We start from the raw sequence: 16,657 nt of genomic DNA, 5'->3' as shown, positions 1-16,657 counted from the left end.
TCTTTACTAACATGTCTCTCCCTAGAACTTAAACATCTGAAGCAATTACACAAGATTTTACTTTAGTGCTTCTGGAATTAATGGGAACCAGAGAAAAAAATTATCTTTACTTTCAGTTTTTCATCACCTCATATGGGTAAATAAATGTGACAAGTCCTCCATTTACGTTCAGTTAACAGTGATATGAATTATTGTTTGGACACAGGCAAACAAGCTGCAGATCTGAATGCAGCAGAGCTTCTCTGTGTCTGGTTGGGCCTCAGTGACAGACTTGATGGCACAGGTAGCTGATACCAAACACAATTCATTCTGCATCAATCCTCTGGATTCAACATATTCCTGTGAGAAAACAGGAGCTCAGTCAAATCTTACATAAAAATGTGTATAATATCCTTCAGTTATCCACCTACTGAGCATTTTGCCTAAATAATCAATAATAGCACCCTTAGAAATAAGATGGTGTATCTTATATGTTTTTTAAATCCTGCCCAGAGAACATCTAAATGAAATATGTAAGAACTGAAAAAAACTAAGGGACCACTCAACTACACAAAATTTCAATTTTTTTTTTTTTTTGAACACCCTCAACGGCATGGTAGAAGGCACTAATTGATGTTAACATTCTATATCTGACCCAAGATATTCCCAATTCCCTCCAAATCCTTAAACCTATAGAGCAATAACGCAGCCAACATTTTGATCTGCTTTAGCCTGGATAAGTCTGGCCTCCTGCCTTATTGAGGCCAGCATTGTTGCGCTCGCAGGCTTTAGGAACAGTGTTAGGGATGATAAATTAGAGGACGGTGGAGAGTTGAAGGCCCTTTGCCCAGTGGAGACAGCCTGTAATACTCAAATTGTCTCTGTGTGCGAGTGGGAGGACGGCAGCGGGAGAAGTGTTCGGCATGGCGGAGCATGGGTCAATACACACAGCCCCCATTTATACCAGGAAGAACCGGCCTGGTTTAACGTGCAGCTGGTAAAACATGAGATCAGACTTGGAATGGAGAAGAAAGCTACTTTAAAAAATGGCCTGATTTAAAGAAAGATGGGAAATGTGGCTTCTGAACCCAATGAAAGGGAGGATAACTGGAAAATGTCAATAAATGTCTGATTTAACCAATAGGAGGTTTTTATGTGGGGGAGACTCATCATGCCGCATTCAGATGTTGCATTTTCCTCCTGTCCACTTATCTGGTGGATTTGTCTCCCGCGTCTCTGGCAAGGCCAAATAGGAGGGCTAAAAAGAGCAAGAGACGTGAGTTAGGCTATACACCAGAGTAACAGGAGGCAACAGAAGACTTGAGCTACCGGAAGCAGGATTAGAGAAATGCCGCCTTAACACCTCCAGAGTATCCATCGCCGTAAACCAACATTAATGCAATGGCATCGGGTATGTTGATTGACACAGAGGGAGAGAAAGCGAGAAGGAGAGAAAGGAAGAGAGCTTGGTAATCCTGCTGAGGATGAACACAGTTTTAATTTCACATTACGCAAGACGAATCCAGCAGGGGAGCAGACTGACGGGCTGAGAAGAGTGGGATTTAATATTACACTGAAAGGAAGAGGGGCACTCTTCTCTGCTGAAGACACCCTGGATGCTTTGTGACAGGGGTTTTACATAAGACAAGGCACTTCTCTCTCATCCTCCCTTGTAGGTGGCATAAGTGGAGCTGTGACTCAGCTGGAGATACTCTCTAAAGCTTTTGGCATTTGTCTGCAGAATAACATGTCCCCTTTTGTGAAGATATAACAATTCACATAACTCACTAGAGGGGCTGACATTGAAGACAATGTAAAGTACTGTACCATTGTGCTGAACCCATTCTCTCAATGTATTCTGTTCCAATCTGAAAGCTAAGTGCTACATCGGCGACAGGGGACTCAGCATTCCATGTCTGACATACAGTAGGGTGAAGAGGAGAGAATGTTCTTCTGCCTTTGTTACAAAGACGAGAGGGAAGAGTGGGCTCCTCACCTTTAAAGACTGCCTCCCCTGTTGGAGCTAGACTGGAGTTCAATTGCACCCACCTGACAGAAGTATAACTAAACAGCCAAGGTTAAATGTAGCGTGAGTGAAAAGGAGCTAGTGCCTGGAATCAAAACCATTCACGTTGTGATGGATATGCTTTTCAGGGTGGGAGGGAAGAAATGGTGCTGTAAAATGGAGGAGGGGGAGACTTACCTCAGTGTGCTGCTTGCTGGCTTCTCTTCTGGCAGCCTTCTCCTTCAGTCTCTTCTCCTGTGAGAAAGGATAGAATGAGTTAAGAGCAATGTCAGTCTTACCAGACTTTGGTATCATATAGAGCACTTTAATCCATGCCTTTCAGGGCAAGTTGTTCTTTGGTGAAATGGATGTAATTCATTTGATTGTCAGAGATTCCACGAGAGGATATGCTTTAACTTTTTTGTTCTATGTAGCTTTTCATTTTATGATGAGTTACATTCTCTGGGAAATTGGCCATGGGTCATAGGAGAGAGAGGGAGCGAAAAGATGGAAAGAGAGCAGAGTGACAGAGGAGTGGTTAGACAGGTCGCAATCAGAGTATCGAGAGGTAGCCACGTCTTTCAGGTGGGAAACCAAACACTAAACAAACTGACATGCAAAACACAGTTCAAAATAAAGCAAACCTCTGCCATCATTAGGCCAAACCTGCACTTTCAGGGAGAACAACTGATCACAGTAAACAACTTGACACTGGAGTGAAACCCCCCGCTGGAGGGGGAAATAAGGATAGTGTGTGAAAACAGAAGCCTAATTAGATGCGTGGGGAGACTGCTTTAGGAAATTCAGAAGCTGATTCATGTGTTTTTCATTTCTGCTCCAAATATCACCCTGTGAAAACCACAGTTTGCATTATGTGTGTGTGTGTGTGTGTGTGTGTGTGTGTGTGTGTGTGTGTGTGTGTGTGTGGTGGAATGGGGGGGAGACAGCCGATGTACTCCAGCCATTCCATCCCTCTTCATTTGTCCCTGATATAGGGCCCTATAAAATATGTTACATTTTTCATCTTATCTTTAGGTTTTCCCCTAAATTCTGTTTTATTTTTTCCCAGACTTCTGAAATGTCAATTTTTTCAGGTTCTACTCTTTTTTTTATAACAAAACAAAATTATGTTCAATGCTTAAACTACATCAGGAGACCATTTTTGGTCTGAAAAAAAAAATGAAAATATTGATTTTGGTGTGTAGCTAAGTACACACCTAGCAGTTATTTAGCTGTGCTTCTGCAGAGCACATGATGGTAGATTTTTCTAAACAAATATCCTCGATTGACGCAAATAATCATATCATTCTGCAAGGTAAGCATAGGCTACTTTGTAATGAACTAATTGAGTTTTTGGGGAAATCCTTTCCATCAACCAGAAGACTGTTTTCATTAGAATCCTCATTAACGGCTACACAAAGTGGAAGACACGCGCACCGCACACACGCAGAAGCCTCGTGTGCCATTGCCTCTTCAGAAAGTTGCAGGAAATACGAGTCACTGATGCATTTTGTCTTTTGATGAAAATGTATGAATTTGCCCAAGTTTAATACATTTAGTTGATTCCTAAAATGTTTTAATATTGCTGAATTCCGTTATGCCGTCTGCGTTCTCTGCACACGCAGATTTTATATAGACCCCTACAATATGGGAGGGCTAGCTCCTGGCTCTCATTGGTTTTCAGGCCCATTAGATATGAGCGGTGGAGGAAAGGTGTCTTTTTAATTTTTTTATTTATTTTACCTTTTTTCAACTAGGCAAGTCAGTTAAGAACAAACTCTTATTTTCAATGACGGCCTAGGGGTTTAACTGCCTGTTCAGGGGCAGAACGGGGGCAGAACGACAGATTTGTACCTTGTCAGCTCAGGGATTTGAACTTGCAACCTTCCGGTTACTAGACCAACGCTCTAACCACTAGGCTAACCTAGTGGTGTCTAAATCATTTTACAGAGCTAGTGAGGAGCACTAGGCCATGACTAGGGTTGCAAAAGGTCGGAACATTTCCGGTAAATTAACAGAATATTTCCGGAAATTTTCCATGGGAAGTTAAGGGGAATGGGGAATTTTGCTTAAATTCATCAAAAAAGAAAGCTTATAACAGTGAACCTTTTTTTGTGGGATACACATAAGGCAATTCTAAGTCTTGTGGCATATTTTGGTTAAACTATCCCCAATTCAATGGAATTGCAACCCTCTGCATGTACAGTGCATTCTTCCATCACATGTACAGCTGATTCTCAAGACCTGGCACACTAATGAGATGCTATTGAGCCCACACTACCACACTGTCTGAGCCAAGGACTACATGCTTTCTGGGAAGTTTTTATTACAATACTGGGTGGGGTGAATATATTTTATATGACATAGAATATTTTTTGTTAACTAGTAAATAATAGCCTACAGCAAAGTGTGTTCTAAATAATTTCTAACTTGTTAACATTTTCTGCTAGTTAGTTTTTGCTACCTTGTGGGTTTTAGCTTGCTTGAGCCTGCCATCCGAGGAGTGTATATTCACCTGTTTCCATAAATGTTTCATTTTAAAACATTTATCTTACAAAGGAGTTGTTTAATCTAACTGCTTAACTATTTATCTCTACATCGAATTGTATTTGTTGTTTTTTTTACAATTTATTTTCTAATCTTTATAGGAAAATGCCAAGGGCACCAACTGATGTGTGGAGACATTTCACTGCAGCAGGAAAATCTGTGTACAATTGCAAATACTGTGCCAAATCATATGTGAAGAATGCAACAAACCTGAAATTTCCATCCCTAACTACAACATTTTCCGACAAGATAGAACTGCCAAAGGGGGCGGTGTTGCAATCTACAGCAGAGATAGCCTGCAAAGGTCTGTCTTACTATCCAGGTCTGTACCCAAACAATTTGAGCATCTACTTTTAAAAATCCACCTTTCCAGAAACAAGTCTCTCACCAGCTGTGCTCTGGACACCATATGTGAATTGAATGACCCCCCCCCCCCCCACCTATCCTCTGAGCTCGTGCTGCGAGGTGACCTAAACTGGGACATGCTTAACACCCCAGCCATCCTACAATCTAAGCTTGATGCTCTCAATCTCACACAAATGATCAATGAACCCACCAGGTACAACCCCAAATCCTTAAACATCGGCACCCTCATAGATATCATTCTAATCAACTTGCGCTCCAAATACACCTCCGCTGTTTTCAACCAAGATCTCAGGAATCACTGCCTCATTGCTTGCATCCGTAATGGGTCTGTGGTCAAACGTCCACCCCTCATCACTGTCAAATGCTCCCTAAAAACACTTAAGCGAGCAGGCCTTTCTAATCGACCTGACCCGGGTACACTGGAAGGATATTGACCTCATCCCGTCAGTAGAGGATGCCTGGTTATTCTTTAAAAGTGCCTTCTCCACCATCTTAAATAAGCATGCTCCATTCAAAAAATGTAGAACCAGAAACAGATATAGCCCTTGGTTCTCTCCAGACCTGACTGCCCTTGACCAGCACAAAAACATCCTGTGGCGTTCTGCATTAGCATCGAATAGCCCCCGTGATATGCAACTTTCAGGGAAGTTAGGCACCAATATACACAGGCAGTTAGGAAAGCTAAGGCTAGCTTTTTCAAACAGAAATTTGCATCCTGTAGAACAAACTCAAAAAGGTTCTGGGACACTGTAAAGTCCATGGAGAATAAGAGCACCTCCTGCCAGCTGCCCACTGCACTGAGGCTAGGAAACATTGTCACCACCGATAAATCCACTACAACTGAGAATATCAATAAGCATTTTTATACGGCTGGTAATGCTGTCCACCTGGCTACCCCAACCCCGATCAACAGCCCTGCACCCCCCCTCAGCAACTCGCCCAAGCCTCCCCATTTCTCCTTCACCCAAATCCAGAAAGCTGATGTTCTGAAAGAGCTCCAAAATCTGGTCCCCTACAAATCAGCCGGGCTAGACAATCTGGACCCTCTCTTTATAAAATGATCTGCCGAAATTGTGGCAACCCCTATTACTAGCCTGTTCAACTTCTCTTTCGTATCATCTGAGATTCCCAAAGATTGGTTGGCTGACGCGAACATTCCCCTCTTCAAGGGGGGAGACACTCTAGACTCAAACTGCTATAGACCTATATCTATCCTAAGGTCTTCGAAAGCCAAGTTAACAAACAGATTACCGACCATTTCGAATCCCACCATACCTTCTCCGGTATGCAATCTGGTTTCAGAGCTGGTCATGGGTGCACCTCAGCCACGCTCAAGGTCCTAAACGATATCTTAACCACCATCAAGAAGAGACATTAGGTGAGGGCACTCGGAGTGTGGTGTCAGGAAAATAACCTCACACTCAACGTCAACAAAACTAAGGAGATGATTGTGGACTTCAGGAAACAGCAGAGGGAACACCCCCCTATCCACACCGATGGAACAGTAGTGGAGAGGGTAGCAAGTTTTAAGTTCCTCGGCATACACATCACAGACAAACTGAATTGGTCCACTCACGCAGACAGCATTGTGAAGAAGGCGCAGCAGCGCCTCTTCAACCTCAGGAGGCTGAAGAAATTTGGCTTGTCACCAAAAGCACTCACAAACTTCTACAGATGCACAATCGAGAGCATCCTGGCGGGCTGTATCACAGCCTGGTACGGCAACTGCTCCGCCCTCAACCGTAAGGCTCTCCAGAGGGTAGTGAGGTCTGCACAACGCATCACCGGGGGCAAACTACCTGCCCTCCAGGACACCTACACCACCCGATGTCACAGGAAGGCCATAAAGATCATCAAGGACATCAACCACCCGAGCCACTGCCTGTTCACCCCGCTATCATCCAGAAGGCGAGGTCAGTACAGGTGCATCAAAGCTGGGACCGAGAGACTGAAAAACAGCTTCTATCTCAAGGCCATCAGACTGTTAAACAGCCACCACTAACATTGAGTGGCTGCTGCCAACACACTGACACTGACTCAACTCCAGCCACTTTAATAATGGGAATTGATGGGAAATGATGTAAATATATCACTAGCCACTTTAAACAATGCTACCTTATATAATGTTACTTACCCTACATTATTCATCTCATATGCATACGTATATACTGTACTCTATATCATCGACTGTATCCTTATGTAATACATGTATCACTAGCCACTTTAACTATGCCACTTTGTTTACATACTCATCTCATATGTATATACTGTACTCAATACCATCTACTGTATCTTGCCTATGCTGCTCTGTACCATCACTCATTCATATATCCTTATGTACATATTCTTTATCCCCTTACACTGTGTACAAGACAGTAGTTTTGGAATTGTTAGTTAGATTACTTGTTGGTTATTACTGCATTGTCGGAACTAGAAGCACAAGCATTTCGCTACACTCGCATTAACATCTGCTAACCATGTGTATGTGACAAATAAAATTTGATTTGATTTGACATTACTGTGCAGCCGTATTCATCGACCTGGCCAAGGCTTTCGACTCTGTCAATCACAACATTCTTATTGGCAGACTAAACAGCCGTGGTTTCCCAAATGATTGCCTTGCCGAGTTCACCAACTACTTCTCTGATAGAGTTCAATGTGTCAAATCGGAGGGCCTGTTGTCTGGACCTCTGGCAGTCTCTATGGGGGTGCCACAGGGTTCAATTATTTGGCCGACTCTTCTCTGTATACATCAATGGTGTCGCTCTTGCTGCTGGTGATTCTCTGATCAACCTCTAAGCAGACGACACCATTCTGTATACTTCTGGCCCTTCTTTGGACACCGTCTTAACTAACCTCCAGACGAGCTTCAATGCCATACAACTCTCCTTCCGTGGCCTCCAACTGCTCTTAAATGCAAGTAAAACTAAATGCATACTCTTTAACCGATCGCTGCCCGCACCTGCCCACCCGTCCAGCATCACTACTCTGGACGGTTCTGACTTAGAATATGTGGACAACTACAAATACCTAGGTGTCTGGCTAGACTGTAAACTCTCCTTCCAGACTCACATTAAGCATCCAGAATCCAAAATTAAATCTAGAATCAGCTTCCTATTTCGCAACAAAGGATCCTTCACTCATGCTGCCAAACATACCTTCGTAAAACTGACCATCCTACCGATCCTCGACTTTGGTGATGTCATTTACAAAAAAGCCTCCAACACTCAACTCAACAAATTGGATGCAGTCTATCACAGTGCCATCTGTTTTGTCACCAAAGCCCCATATACTACCCACCACTGCGACCTGTACGCTCTCGTTGGCTGGCCCTCGCTTCATACTCGTCGCCAAACCCACTGGCTTCAGGTCATCTACAAGTCTCTGCTAGGTAAAGCCCAGCCTCATCTAGGTAAATCCATGCTTTTGTCACTTCTAGGTTAGACTACGGCAATGTTCTATTTTCCGGCTACCCGGATAAAGCACTAAATAAACTTCAGTTAGTGCTAAATACGGCTGCTAGAATCCTGACTAGAACCGCAAAATGTTATCATATTACTCCAGTGCTTACCTCCCTACACTGGCTTCCTGTTAAGGCAAGGGCTCATTTCAAGGTCTCACTGCTAACCTACAAAGCATTACATGGGCTTGCTCCTACCTATCCTGCCATACATACCTACACGTACGCTACGGTCACCTCCTAATTGTCCCTAGAATTTCTAAGCAAACAGCTGGAGGCAGAGCTTTCTTCTCCTATAGAGCTCCATTTTTATGGAATGGTCTGCCTACCCATGTGAGAGACACAGACTCGGTCTCAACCTTTAAGTCTTTACTGAAGACTCATCTCTTCAGTGGGTCATATGATTGAGTGTAGTCTGGCCCAGGAGTGTGAAGGTGAACGGAAAGCCTCTGGAGCAGTGAACCACCCTTGCTGTCTCTGCCTGGCCGGTTCCCCTCTCTCCACTGGGATTCTCTGCCTCTAACCCTATTACAGGGCTGAGTCACTGGCTTACTGGTGCTCTTTCATGCCATCCCTAGGAGGGGTGCGTCACTTGAGTCACTGGCGTGATCTTCCTGTCTGGGGTGGCGCCCCCCCCCCTTGGGTTGTGCCGTGGCGGAGATCTTTGTGGGCTATACTCGGCCTTGTCTCAGGATGGTAAGTTGGTGGTTGAAGATGTCCCTCTAGTGGTGTGGGGGCTGTGCTTTGGCAAAGTGGGTGTGGTTATAACCTTCCTGTTTGGCCCTATCCGGGGTTATCATCGGATGGGGCCACAGTGTCTCCTGACCCCTCCTGTTTCAGCATACAGTATTTATGCTGCAATAGTTTGTGTCGGGGGGCTAGGGTCAGTTTGTTATATCTGGAGTACTTCTCCTGTCTTATCCGGTGCCCTGTGTGAATTTAAGTATGCTCTCTCTAATTCTCTCTTTCTCTCTCTCTGAGGACCTGAGTCCTAGGACCATGCCTCAGGACTACCTGGCATGATGACTCCTTGCTGTCCCCAGTCCACCTGGCCGTGCTGCTGCTCCAGTTTAAACTGTTCTGCCTTCGGCTATGGAATCCTGACCTGTTCACCGGACGTGCTACCTGTCCCAGACCTGCTGTTTTCAACTCTCCAGAGACAGCAGGAGTGGTAAAGATACTCTTAATGATCGGCTATGAAAAGCCAACTGACATTTACTCCTGAGGTGCGTACTTGTTGCACCCTCGACAACTACTGTGATTATTATTATTATTTGACCATGCTGGTCATTTATGAACATTTGAACATCTTGGCCATGTTCTGTTATAATCTCCACCCGGCACAGCCAGAAGAGGACTGGCCACCCCTCATAGCCTGGTTCCTCTCTAGGTTTCTTCCTAGGTTTGGGCCTTTCTAGAGAGTTTTTCCTAGCCACCGTGCTTCTACACCTGCATTGCTTGCTGTTTGGGGGTTTAGGCTGGGTTTCTGTACAGCACTTTGAGATATCAGCTGATGTGCGAAGGGCTATATAAAAGATTTGATTTGATTTGAGCTCACTGGTCACCATAGCAGCATCCACCCACACGCTCCAGCAGGTATATGTCACTGGTCACCCCCAAAGCAAATTCCAACTTTGGCCACCTTTCCTTCCAGTTCTCTGCTGCCAATGACTGGAACGAACTGCAAAACTCACTGAAGCTGAAGACTCATATATCCCTCACTAGCTTTAACCTTTCGTGACTAGGGGGCACTATTTTCATTTTTGGAAAAATAACGTTCCCGTAGTAAACGGGATATTTCAGGACAAGATGCTAGAATATGCATATACTTGACAGCTTAGGATAGAAAACACTCTAAAGTTTCCAAAACTTTAAAAATATTGTCTGTGAGTACAACAGAACTGATATTGCAGACAAAAGCCTGAGAAAGATCCAATCCGGAAGTGACTCATCTTTTGAAAGCTCTGCGTTCCAATGCGTCCCTATTGAGCAGTGAATGGGCTATCAACCAGATTACTTTTTCTCCGTATTCCCCAAGGTGTCTACAGCATTGTGACGTAGTTTTACGCATTTATGTTGAAGAATATCCGTAAGCGGCTACATTGCGCAACTGGTCACCTGATGGCTCCCAGAGTGATTCTCATGTAAAATACAGAGGTAGCCATTATTCCAAACGGTCCTACTGAAAAACCAATTGTCCCGGTGGATATATTATCGAATAGATATTTGAAAAACACCTGGAGGATTGATTATAAACAACGTTTGACATGTTTCTGTCGATATTATGGAGCTAATTTTGAATATTTTTAGGCGTTTTCGTGACTGCAATTTCCGGCCGATTTCTCAGCCAAACGTGAAGAACAAACGGAGCTATTTCGCCTACAAAAATAATATTTTGGGAAAAAATGAACATTGGCTATCTAACTGGGAGTCTCGTGAGTGAAAACATCTGAAGCTCATCAAAGGTAAACGATTTAATTTGATTGCTTTTCTGATTTCCGTGACCAAGTTACCTGCTGCTAGCTGGACAAAATGCTATGCTAGGCCTTCGATAAACTTAAACAAATGCTTGTCTAGCTTTGGCTATAAAGCATATTTTGAAAATCTGAGATGACAGGGTGATTAACAAAAGGCTAAGCAGTGTCTCAATATATTTTGGTTGTGATTTTCATGAAAAGGAATATTTTCTAGGAATATTTATGTCCGTTGCGTTATGCCCTCTACTTCTATTCGAGGTGAAAATAATGAATCAGACACCTTATTGATAGCAACAGCTCATGATCCTCCTGGAATCAGAAGTGTTTTTGACTCAATGGAGGAACGTAGTCAGATAAATGCTGATGAATGTCTTGCTGGAGCTGTGGATGCAACTGGCTCTGATGCTCACAGGCGATGTGTATTGGAAAAGATTTCTGAAAGTTCTTCGCCCAGCATACACCCCTCCAACCAGACATGCTTTATCTACTAATTTGCTGGATGCAGAATTCAACAGAGTTCAAGTGAAAGTCAAGCAAATCATAGAGAATCATCATCTCTGATGAGTGCCAAGTGTTTATAGGCAAGGAATAATTAACTACATCTCCACTCCTCAACCAGTATTCTACAACAGCACAGACAGAAGGGAAAACAGACACACCGGTCTCTACACTGCAGATGAGCTGAAGGCAGTCATCAATGACCGTGGACTACAGAAGGTATTTGCACTGGTGACAGACAATGCTGCAAACATGAAGGCTTCTGGGTCTAAAGTGGAGGAGTCCTACCCTCACATCACACCCATTGGCTGTTCTGTTCATGCACTGAATCTGCTCTGAAAGAACATCATGGCAATGAAAACAATGGATACACTCTACAAGAGAGCCAAGGAAAGGTATGGTATGTGAAGTGTCAAGTTATAGCAGCAATCTACCTCACCAAGCCAAGTGAGAAGAATAAGAGCGCCACAATGAAGCTGCCAAGCAACACCCGCTGGGGGTAGTGTTGTCATCATGTTTGACAGTCTCCTGGAAGAGGAGTCTCTACAAGAAATGGCCATATCACAGTCTGCCGATATGGACAGCCCCATCAAGGGGATCCTCCTGGATGATGTACAATTGAAGTCGGAAGTTTACATACACCTTAGCCAAATACATTTAAACTCAGTTTTTCACAAGTCCTGACATTTAATCCTAGTAAAAATTCCCTGTCTTAGGTCAGTTAGGATCACCACTTTATTTTAAGAATGTGAGATGTCAGAATAATAGTAGAGAGAATGATTTATTTCAGCTTTTATTTCTTTCATCACATTCCCAGTGGGTCAGAACTGTACATACGCTGAATTAGTATTTGGTAGCATTGCCTTTAAATTGTTTAACTTGGGTCAAACGTTTTGGGTAGCATTCCACAAGCTTCCCACAATAAGTTGGGTGAATTTTGGCCCATTCCTCCTGACAGAGCTGGTGCAACTGAGTCAGATTTGTAGGCCTCCATGCTCGGACACACTTTTTCCAGTTGTGCCCACACATTTTCTATAGGATTGAGGTCAAGGCTTTGTGATGGCCACTCCGATACCTTGACTTTGTTGTCCTTAAGCAATTTTGACAAAACTTTGGAAGTATGCCTGGGGTCATTGTCCATTTGGAAGACCCATTTGCGACCAAGCATCAAGACTGATGTCTTGAGATGTTTCTTCAATATATCTACTTAATTTCTCGTCATGATGCCATCTATTTTGTGAAGTGCACCAGTCCCTCCAGCAGCAAAGCAACCCCACAACATTATGCAGCCATAACCGTGCTTCACGGTTGGGATGGTGTTCTTCGGCTTAAAAGCCTCATCCTTTTTCCTCCAAACATAACAATGGTCATTATGGCCAAACAGTTCTATTTTTGTTTCATCAGACCAGAGGACATTTCTCCAAAAAGTACGATCTTTGTCCCCATGTGCAGTTGCAAACCATAGTCTGGCTTTTTCTATAGTGGTTTTGGAGCAGTGGCTTCTTCCTTGCTGAGTGGCCTTTCAGGTTATGCCGAGATAGGACTTGTTTTACTGTGGATATAGATACTCTTGTACCTGTTTCCTCCAGCATCTTCACAAAGCCATTTGCTGTTGTTCTGGGGTTGATTTGCAGTTCTCTCACCAAAGTATGTTCATCTCTAGGAGACAGAACGCTTCTCCTTCCTGAGCGGTATGATGGCTGCGTGGTCCCATGGTGTTTATACTTGCGTATTATTGTTTGTACAGATGAACGTGGTACCTTCAGGCATTTGGCAATTGCTCCCAAGAACGATTTCTATTTCTGAGGTCTTGGCTGATTTCTTATGATTTTCCCATGATGTCAAGCAAAGAGGCACTGAGTTTGAAGGTAGGCCTTGAAATACATCCACAGGTACACCTACAATTGATTCAAATTATGTCAATTAGCCTATCAGAAGCTTCTAAAGCCATGAGATTATTTTCTGGAATTTTCCAAGCTGTTTAAAGGCACAGTTAACTTAGTGCATGTAAACTTCTGACCTACTGGAATTGTGATACAGTGAATTATAAGTGAAATAATCTGTCTCTTGCCAAAACTATAGTTTGTGGACAAGAAATTTGTGGAGTGGTTTAAAAACTAGTTTTAATGACTCCAACCTAAGTGTATGTAAACTTCCAACTGTATTTTGGGAGAGAGTGGTAATCAGCCTGAAACTCCTGAAACCTATAGCAGTAGCCATTGCATGGATTGAGGGAGACAATGCCATCCTGTCTGATAGTCAGACTCTGCTTGCAGATGTAAGACAAGAAATCTGTACTGTCCTGCCCACTTCACTGTTGCTCCAAGCAGAGGAAACTGCAGTTCTGAAATACATCAAAAAGCGTGAAGACTTCTGCCTGAAGCAAATACAGCGTGTTGGACCCCAAGTATGCTGGCAAGAACATCCTGTCTGGTGCAGAGATCAACAAGGCCTATGGTGTCATCACTACCGTGTCTCGCAACCTTGGCCTGGATGAGAGCAAGGTTCTTGGCAGTCTGGCGAAGTACACTTCCAAGCAAGGGCTTTGGGATGAAGATGCAATATGGCAGTCGTGCCAACATATCTCATCAGCCACCTGGTGGAAGGGACATTGTGGATCTGAGGCTCTTTCCCCGGTTGCCTCAATCATCCTCAAAATCCTACCAACAGCAACCGATTCAGAGCGCAACTGTCTATTGGAAGGATTTCATTATTTGCAATTATGTTTACTTATGATAAGGTAAAAGGTTTATATTTCTCCATATGATATGGTAAATATATTCAATGCAAAAATCATCTACATTTAAATGGTATTAATATTCATATATTTCCATTAATTCCCATATATTCCCGTTAATTCCCATGGAAAGTTCCACCTCTGAATATTCCACATAATGTGCAACCCTAGCCTTGACCGAATCAAAATATGGATTTCTACCCTGGCCCGGCCTCCAAACGGTGCAGAAAAGGGTTGAGGGAAAGAGAGAGCGGGAGAGGGTGAGAGATAGCAAGTTCATAAGAAAGGGAGTGGGAGAGAGAACACCAGAGGGAGTCATGACTAACCAATAAGTTAGGGATCCATTAAGATGGTCTGGGGAGAGTAATACCATTTCCCCACTGAGCTGCCCTCCATTAACATGGGCCACGGCCACCAGACTAGTAACTGCCTGCCCATCTAGTTGTCAGTATGCCTCCTGTCACTCTGTCAGCATGCTGTGTGCAGTTACAGTAGCTACAGTGGTCCAGAGAGGTGAGTTGGCTCTCTACTGTAGAAGTATGGGCCAAAAAGTTAAGTTAGAGCTTGGAATTAGAATGATCCCCTTGTCACTGAAGTCAAATGATGACAACAGCGTTTGAGTGGGGCCCTAGCGGAACAGCCAGAAACAGAGTGGTAGCTACGTGAGGGGGGATATTTAGAACACCAGCCAGCAAGCCAGTCAGGAATGATTCATGTGCTGGAGCATGTTGCTAATTGATTTCTGGGCCCACATCTCAGATTGTCAGAGGCAGCTCGCTGCACAGAAATGAAAATGGAATTTTAAAGCGTCTGTTTTCTCCTTTACACATCAGCCGTCATCACATCACCCCTTCTTGGCAATGCTCGGCAAGCATGACAAATGAAAGGGACAAGGTTTTAAACACAACAGGTAAGCCTAGTAGACGTGCAGGGGAGTACCTGAGGCACAACTTAATTGTCTAGACAATTGCAACTTAAAAGCATTTCCTAGGTCTAAAAAACAGATATAGGTTTTGATGTACTGTAACCTATACCACTAAAGTGAAACACTAGTAGGGTATTTAGCTTGCAGTAATCTTGAGTTAAAAGGTAATTGTATAGCATAGAGTCTCCCCCCCAAAAATGACATAGACTACTCTGCTAAATTGACTCCATTCCATCCTATACAAGTTTTCTACACATTGTGCAATGTTTAACCTCATTAATATTCACCACAACACACCTGCCTTCCAAAGGCCAGTCATTACTGCCTCCAATCAAGTAATAAGATAATCACTTCATAAAAGCTAAATAAGATAGCAACGAGCATGGGGAGAAACATAATTCAGCAGTTAGATAAGCTGAGCAAACTTTCTGCAGTTATTTTAGGACTTTTAGTGGAGAGAAACGAAGCTCACACTTGAAAATATGAACTGAACTCCCCAGCCCAATCTCCCGCCGTCTGCCTGCGGGCTCCCAAGCTGTGTGCCAGACTCAGCTATGTCAGTTATTTTCATTTCAGTTCCAACCTGCGATATATCTCGGCTTATAAATATAACCTGGAGTGAGTGGGAGGGACGGGTGCAGCAGGACAGGCTTTGACTTCTCCTCTGGGCAAATCTAGAACACTCGTATTCAAATAGAGTTTATGCCCCAGTACTATACTAGCGCAAATGTTACAGCTTATACTGCAGTACCACTGAGGCTTTTGAAACAACACTACTGTGTTTAGACACATTGGAAACTGTTTAGAAATCACTTAGATTTTGACACGTTATTCATCAAGGCTAAAATGGCCAAATCGATATCAATTATCGATCCTTCATGTTTTTTGGCATATACAGTGGGCTCTGAAATTATTGACTACTTTGATAAAGATTGAGAAATATGACTATCAAATCAATTAAAATACTGAGCTATATTGTATGCTCCAAAAATCTGGGAAAATATATTGTTTCATACTAATACAATTTCTCAAATAAAAATATAAAAAATGATTGACAAACCTGTTTTCAATACCTCACCTAGCAAGGATAACAGCACTGAGCCTTTTTCTAAAATGTTATACGAGTTGGAGAACAACATTGGGAGGGATCTTAGACCATTCCTCCATACAGAATTCTTCCATATCCTTGATATTCACCACAATATTTTACAGTAGGTATGGGGTTCTTTTCTTTTCTGCTGATGCATTATAATTTTAATGCCAAACCCACCACCGGTGTGTGGACAAATAGCTCTATTTTCATGTCATCTGACCAAAGCACCAGTTCCAATCCAAGTGGCAATGCTGTTTAGCCAACTCCAGGCGTTTACATTTGTTGGTTGACATACGCATCAAAATGAGAATCCATGAACAGAAAATGACCCCATAAAATATGGTGCTGGATCTTTGATGTGATGGGGCTATTTTGTTCCACTACTCCTGGGGCTCTAGTTAAGGTCTACAGTATCATAAACTTTACCCAGTGCCAGGATATTTTAGCCAAAAATCTGATTGCCTCTGCTAGGAGGCTAAGTGGATCTTCCAGCAAGACAATGACCCCAAGCACACATCAAAATCCACAAAGAAATAGTTATATTTGCCACAAAATTGAAATTTCACAATA

At 43.1% G+C, this 16,657-nt stretch overlaps 1 pseudogene; it reads right to left on the bottom strand.

Annotated features, from left to right (window-relative positions):
- LOC139419195 (probable ATP-dependent RNA helicase DDX10) overlaps positions 1-16,657 on the bottom strand; it is a 119,869-nt pseudogene that overhangs the window by 38,457 nt on the left and 64,755 nt on the right.

Source organism: Oncorhynchus clarkii, chromosome 10 (assembly GCF_045791955.1).
Source record: "Oncorhynchus clarkii lewisi isolate Uvic-CL-2024 chromosome 10, UVic_Ocla_1.0, whole genome shotgun sequence".
Lineage (NCBI taxonomy): Eukaryota > Metazoa > Chordata > Actinopteri > Salmoniformes > Salmonidae > Oncorhynchus > Oncorhynchus clarkii.
This window is presented reverse-complemented; position numbering and strand designations above follow the sequence as displayed.